The sequence below is a fragment of the Desmodus rotundus genome, chromosome 4 (assembly GCF_022682495.2).
Source record: "Desmodus rotundus isolate HL8 chromosome 4, HLdesRot8A.1, whole genome shotgun sequence".
NCBI classification, from domain to species: Eukaryota; Metazoa; Chordata; class Mammalia; order Chiroptera; family Phyllostomidae; genus Desmodus; species Desmodus rotundus.
In genome coordinates, this window is record NC_071390.1 from 844,670 (window position 1) to 851,715 (window position 7,046).

Consider the following 7,046-nt stretch of genomic DNA (forward strand, 5'->3'; position numbering starts at 1 on the left):
GCTCGGCCGTTGGTGCTACTGTTCTTTACAGACACAGAGCCGCCCCCACCCCAGGTGGCCCTCCGCAGCCCAGGCGCAGAGCTGGACATGGCCTGTCGGGAGCCACGTTCTTCCTCCGGAGAGCCAGCGCCTGCCACACGCACTCTGTTGACAGATCCCGGGAACACTTCTAGCAGGGAAGTTCAGCCCCTTATGGTGGACTCCACCGGCGGAATCGCTGGGAGATGCGCAGTGATGCGGAGAAAGCGTCACGGGTCTTGCCGAAGAGAGTCTTAACTCACAGGCACGAATCAGCTTTCAGAAAAACAGTGAAGGAGCTGGGCTTCCCTTTGCTTTTCACCCTGAGCCCGGGTGGACACAGGGCCGGGTCCCTCTCCACTCCACCCTTCCCGGCAGCCCTCCAGGGTGCCCCTGGCCTAGCAGCGCCTGCTCCTGGGGGCAGCCCAGGCAAAGGGGCGTCTCCCACGCCTACTGTCCTCAGTCAGAAGCTGATGGGCCCTTGCCACCTGGCTCCTTAGATTTGCAGGCCACACGGAGCAGTGACAACCTCGCTGCAGGAAGGGAGTGTGGGGTCAGAACCCCCAGCAGAGCGGGGAAGGGAGCGAACACCCCCTCGGCCCCTCCCCGACCGCAAGGTCAAAGGCCAGGCGCGCGGGTTTGCTCTGGGAAACCTGAGGCCGGCCCCCTCTCTGCCTCGGACCCCAACCAAACTCTCCTTCCGCGGCTTCCAGTCAGCATCCGACAGCCACGCTGCCACCCGGGAACCCGAGCGCGTGAGATTGCAGAACTGGACCCCAAAATATAAAAATAAAATCCCTGCAGAGGCCGCGCCTTCCTGAGGGCGGATCAGCCGGCGACACAGACACGCCCGAGCCCGAGGCCTCCTGCGCACCTGCGCCACCCGGCGCTTCCCGGGCCAGGCCTGTGCGCCGCGGCCCGCAGCGGTTCCCGGGAGAGGAGCGCGGGCGAAATGGGGCCCTGGGGCCCTGCAGGGGCAGAAGGACCCCTACTCGGGACGACCCGGGAGTCAGAATCTCACTCCACCGCCTCCGGGCCACCCCAGGCCATCCCGCCGCGCACGCAGAGCGCCAGAGCCCCGGGGCGCGCCGTGCCAGGTGCGGGGAGCGCAGAGGCCCGGCCCAACTGCGGCGGCGGGCGGGGACCGGGGCCGGGGGCCGGGGAGAGGGACCGGGGCGGCCGGCGGCTGCTCACCAAGGCTCTCCGCGGGCGGGCGGCGGCGTCCGACGGTCCCGCTCGGCCACTGCAGCGGCGCTGCGGCGGGCGGGGGGCGCGCGTCACCGCGGGCGGGCGCCCCAAACCCAGGCCCTCCCCCGACACTCCCTGCCGCCGGTCGTGCGGCTCCGCGACACCCCGGCCCCACCTCTTCCTTTTCTGCTCATCGTTTTCTTCCACCGAGCGGGGTTGCGGTCTGTTAGGATCGGAAAACGCCTTTGCTGAGAATCTCCCGGCTGCTGCGCAGAGTGCGCGGAGGGCGGGGACGACGGAGGCGGCCGGGGTTGCCCGCCCTGACCCGCGCCCAATAATGAATCCCCGCTCACGGCCGGGTTACTCACCCCCGTTTCACGCGGGGTGTCAGCAGCCGAGCAGACTTGTGTGTTTTATCGGTGAACTCGCGGCTCCCCATCTCCCAGCGCTGCCTTGCACCGCCCCGGCGAGAGGGACGCTCCCGCAGACTTGCAGGAGCCGATCCTATGGCTGCTCGGAATCAGATCCGCGAGTGCGTGCGAGCCCGGCCTCTGGCGCGGTCCCGGCCCTGCCGCCGCCAGGCGCTCCAGGTCTGGGTGTCCAGCTGTAAAATGGGGAGAAACCCACGCCCACTCCTGAGAGATGCTGGGGGAGTTAAATGAGTTAATTTAATAAACGTGGCATGCAGGAAGGGTAAACGTGGTTTCATGGAAGCCTGAATTCACGTAACATGTCCCCTGGTGGAACGCACGCCTTCCCTGGATACCAAGGCAGATAAGCCCGCAGACCCCAAAGCTCTGGGCACAGAGGACCCTTCAGTGTGACGGAGGGGGTGCCTGCTCCACCCTTCCCCCATCCCTGTGCCCTGGGCCTGCTGGCCACAGGGAAGCCAGTACCATTCATTGGTTGCTGGTAAAGAAACAGCCAGGGCTGTTTTCTCTCCCAATGGACACCTCGGGGCACCTTTTTTAAATTTTACTTTTAAATTCATTTTAGAGAGGGTGGAGAGAGACGTCAACTTGTTTCTCCGCATGTTTATGCATTTATTGCATGTTTCTTGCACGTGCCCTGACCAGGGGTTGAGCCCACAGCCCTGCAGCATTGGGACGATGCTCTAACCAGCTGAGCTACCTGGCCAGGGCACCAGGCCCCTGGGGCACCTTAAACAGGCCGGCCGGCCTCCCCTGCCTTCCGCACGCAGGGTAGACTTGCAAGGCCCGCGGTGTTGGCCGCGGCCGCTGGCTCTGCAGTCAGAGGCACGGCAGATGGGTCAGTGTACAGTGAGGAAGTGCTCGGTGTGTCTCCGATGGAGCTCTCCGGGGAAGCCCGGTGGGCGGGGAAGGAAACCCACAGCTCAGGTGAGCGTCCACTCCGGTGACACCCAGGGGATCAATGTGCTGCCCCTCGTGTGATGCCGAGTGGCAGCCCCACGGTGGTCTCAGCTGCTGATCGACAACTGGGCAGCCGCCGCAGCCAGGTGGGCCTTGGTCAGGGAGGTCAGGTGTGTTCAGCCCCTCATCGTCCACCCCCACACCACCGTCCACCACTCCTGTGAGTGTCCGTGCCGAGGCTGGCGGCATGGCTGGGGAAGGTGGCCGGCGCCCCTGCGGACATCGCACTTCTGCCCCTGGCTGTCAGGCCGCCTCCACAGCCGGAGCACTGCGTGAGCGAGCACACGGAACAACACATGTGCACACCTGGGCCCACTCCCAAAGGCCTGTCCCCCCAGTCTGTCCCCCAGGCTCCCAGCCCCCCGAAGTGCCTGAGCAGCAGTGTAGACACAGGTCTCAGTGACCTTCCTTCCAAGCGAGTGGGTGCCACACTCCTGCTCTAAGGGAGCCACTGGGGCCCCCTCCCCAACGTCCCTCCTCCTCCCCACTGTCCCTCCGCCACTCTGAGACGGGCTGCAATGCCCTCTGTCCTTTTCCAGCCAATACCAGGGGGGGCAGCCGAACCTCCTTACTGGCCAGTCACTTTCTGGGGGTGCCCCATAAAACCAAACACACAGGTGGGGAGAGGGCGGGGATGCCGCTCTGCCTGCTCAAGGCCCAGGGCTCGTGAGCGTGCGTTTGCCGACAGGCGGGCTCGTGGCTGTGCGAGGAGCCTCCCCCACCTCCTCCCAAGCCACTCACAAACAACCACTGGAGGTGTGCTCTCGGAGGGGAAACCTGGCCGGCAGCGCCCCCGCCTGGAGTGGAAGTGGATGGGACCGGCCAGTTCAACATGCCTCAAAGGCGTAATGGAGGGTGCACCGGGCCTGGTGGAGGGGGTGAAAGCGGTGGGGGAATGGGGAACATCTGTAATAGTTTCAACAACAAAAATGTTCTTAAATATGGTAACAGAAAAACACAGTTTCTGCAGTATTCCTGACCAAAGTCGTGCCTGCGTCAGTCAGCAAACATCTGACAAGCCCAACCCGAGGCCCATTTCTACAAAGTCACCGTTGTCCTGGACGCATGAGAACATCCAGGTCATGAAAAACAGGGCTTAGGAGCTGACCTGAGTTGGGGGCTGGAGACAGACAGAGGATGGGGGGATGGGCGGGCGGGTGGATGGATGGATGGCAGGCGAATGATCACAAAAGCTACACTTAGTTGCATTCAGTTTCTTAGAAACGGAGGCGTCGCTTCTGGATTGGACCTCGGAAGACACCCACTCTGGAAGTCAGCTCACTGGCAGTACTCACAGAGGCAGTCGACCACTGTCGACCACCCACCTCAGCTAAGTAGCCAGACATGCTCTGTGTGTGTGTTTTAATATTTTGTTTATTTATCTTCAGAGAGGGGAAGGGAGGGAGAAAGAGAGGGAGAGAAACATCAATGTGTGGTTGCCTCTCGCACGTCCCCACCCAGGGAGCTGGCCCGTAACCCAGTCACTTGCCCATACTGGGAACCGAGCCAGCGACCCTTTGGTTCACAGGCCGGCGCTCAGTCCACTGAGCCACACCAGTTGAGGCCAGACATGCTGTGTTAACCTTGCCCCTGCCAGCACCGTCTGACGATGCCCACTGAGGATCAGCTCCACGTCCCTGCCCCCAAACCCAGCAGCCATCACTGGCATGGCGTAAAGGACAAGAGACTCAGGAGCCACGTCACCCAGTCTGATTCCCGCTCTGCTGTTTCTCGTTGGTGACAGAGATGCCTCACCCACTGTGTCTTGGATTCCTCATCTGTAACACGGGTAACACCGGACCCCGTGGCGGATAAACCAGGCCCTGCAAGAACGGGCCCAGCCCACCTGTCCAGCCTCTCGCTGTAGAGTGAGTGTCTGGGTGCCCCCAGACTCATGCGTTGAACCCCAGGCTCCATTGCAACAGCATGAGGCCGGGTCTCAGGGAGGTGATGAGGGTCAGATGAGGTCAGGGGCGTGGGAGCCATGTGATGGGATGAGCATCTTTATACAGTCACCAGAGAAGTTGCTTCCTGCCCTTCTCTCTGCCACAGGAGGACAGGACGAGACAGCTGCCATCTGAGCCTGAAGGAAGGTTCCCGCCAGAGCCCGACGGGACTTTCAGCCTCCAGAGCTGTGGAAGACAGCGTTTGTCATTGAAGCGCCCGGTCTGTGACCACGTGTATAGTCATCCGCGCTGACTGAGACACCTGTCTTTCCCTGTTCTCCCTGCAGGTGTGTCTTTCACTCAGTTCCCTGAAAACACCCGTGGACACTGATCGCATGTTGTGCCTACGCGCATGTGTGTGTCTGCTGGGGAGGCTGCGCAGCCTTGTGCCCCCAACCCCCTCCTACCCTCTCCCAACAGCTCAGCAAGTCCCGCTGCAACAAAGTGTGCGTGCTTGTACGTGGTGTATAAACACAGTAACAGAGTCTGAATTATATACACACTGTTATACACACTGTAACAAGGTGTATGCACTGTATACATGATATATAAACACAGTAACAAAGTGGGCACTATATATACGCTGTGTATACACACTGTAACAAAGTGTGTACTATAGATACTGTATGTACACACTGTAACCGCGCGAGCGCTTTATACACAGTATAAACACACTGTAACGAAGTGTGTGCACTTTATACACAGTATATACACACATTAAAAAGTATGCACTGTATACACTGTGTATAAACACTGGAAGAAAGTACACAAACACGGTACAAAGTCTGCACTAAACACACTGTAAGTAAACACTGTGACAAAGTGTAAACGTTGCACAACTCTCTGCTGGCATTGGAGTCTCACACATACGCCTTCCCCCACCAGACCACAGTGTTTACCCAGGGTTGTTCCATTCACTTCAGATTCCTGCCCCTTTGCCAAAGCCAGACCTCTGCTCGTTGGGCGCCTGGTAAATAGTGGGTGCTCACAAATTCGTACTGACGAATGAGGGAACCAGATGAAGGAATGGGCAAGCCCACAGATAATCAAGTCAGTGTCTCCAGGCAACAGGCAGGTCTTGCCTGGGAAAGGTCACTGTACCCCAAAGCACCATCCCTGAGGCAGACTCCCTGCCACGCCTGTAGGCCGACCACACGAAGGTACCAAGGAGGTGTCCTGCCTTCCTTTGCCTCTAGACCCAAGTTCAGTACTTAAAGAAACCCTGTACTTTCCTTTACTCCTTTCCCCCATGTTATCGCGAGAATTTCCCAGTATATAAGAAGGTTGACAGAGCTGCATGCGGACACGCACACATCCACTCTCAGACTGTCTCCGCATCCCTCGGGCCGTCCCTCCGTCCCTCTCCCTGTTGATGCATTTCAAAGTAAGCTGCAGAGAGCACACGTCACCCCTGGGCACCGCAACATGCTCCTCACCCCCTGGAGCGCAATGATTTTTCAGAGAAAGGCTCCCATCTCGGCACGCCACTCAGCGCACTTTGCCACAGGGGTTCGTCCGTGTACTGTGGCCCGAACCCCATCAGGACACGGAATGCGGCTGCCTGCCCAGAGCGTGCCGATGGCGCCCCACACTCCCAGGCCGATTCCCTCCGGGTACTCCCCACCACAGACTGGGGCAGTGCGGAGTTCACTGAACGGGATCACGCAGCGTGCGGGTGGGGCGAGCACGAGCAGTTTGATATCACCACCTTACCTGAGCTTCCCACGGTCCGTTTCTCCATCCTCCTGCTGAGGGCCACCTCGGCGCCTTACCAGGCGCATCTGTGACGAACACGATGGCCATCAACATTCTCAGACACACAGCTTCTAGTCTGGGGCACTTTCTGGTTTCTGCATCTCGTACAGCAGGGGGCGGTGTGGAGCCAGTGGCGGGAGTCCTGCGCTCCAGGGCCATTCCTGACCACGCCTGCAGAAAGAGATCCGAGGACAGCCCTTGCCCTTGTACGCATAGGAATGAAGGGGGGGGCAATGCATGGCTCCTCACTCATTCCCCACACGGGGCAGGCTGGCTCCTCAGTGGCCATGGCCGCACAGGAGGCCTGGATCTGGGAAGAGGCAGAGAAGAGATGGTCAAAGCCCCTCTCACATGGCCAGCCTCCCCCACACTGCCGGTTGACTCCAGCGGACACCTTCCCTGGCTCTTACCCGTGTGCCACCTGTGTGCTGTCACACCTAGGCCATATGACACGGGCTGTCCCTGATGGGCTCCAGGATGGGAGTCCTCAGGAGAGCTGATGCAGACAGACATGCATCCATCCACCCACCAGCCTGGGCTGCTGGGCCAGAGCACCGAGGCCGACAGATGGTAGACCCAAGGGGGCACGTTTGCAAAAGGCGCGTCCTGGACGGAACCGGAAAAGCCAGAGAGCTGGCGGGGATGGCTGGTCCTGACCTTATCCAAGCTCAGCTCCTGTGTGTGGCTGCAGGGAAGCCCCCCCTCCCTCCCCCCCCCGGGGGTGGAAAGGTCTTTTCCGACCAGCTCG

At 60.5% G+C, this 7,046-nt stretch overlaps 1 protein-coding gene and 1 long non-coding RNA gene across 4 annotated transcripts in view; both read right to left on the reverse strand.

The window, feature by feature from the left end:
- JAKMIP3 (Janus kinase and microtubule interacting protein 3) overlaps window positions 1-1,341 on the reverse strand; it is a 50,459-nt gene extending 49,118 nt beyond the window's left edge. For all 3 annotated transcript variants that reach the window (XM_053923008.1, XM_053923007.1, XM_053923006.1), the window contains exon 1: window positions 1,213-1,341. The gene's annotated coding sequence lies outside the window, so the exon portion shown is untranslated. The remainder of the gene's footprint in view (window positions 1-1,212) is intronic.
- Window positions 1,342-3,959: 2,618 nt separating this feature from the next.
- On the reverse strand, window positions 3,960-7,046 carry LOC128780712 (uncharacterized). The gene is made up of 3 exons (XR_008426720.1): window positions 6,709-7,046; window positions 6,257-6,602; window positions 3,960-4,729 (listed from the first exon to the last, which is right to left on the reverse strand). It is a non-coding gene; the product is annotated as an uncharacterized lncRNA (long non-coding RNA).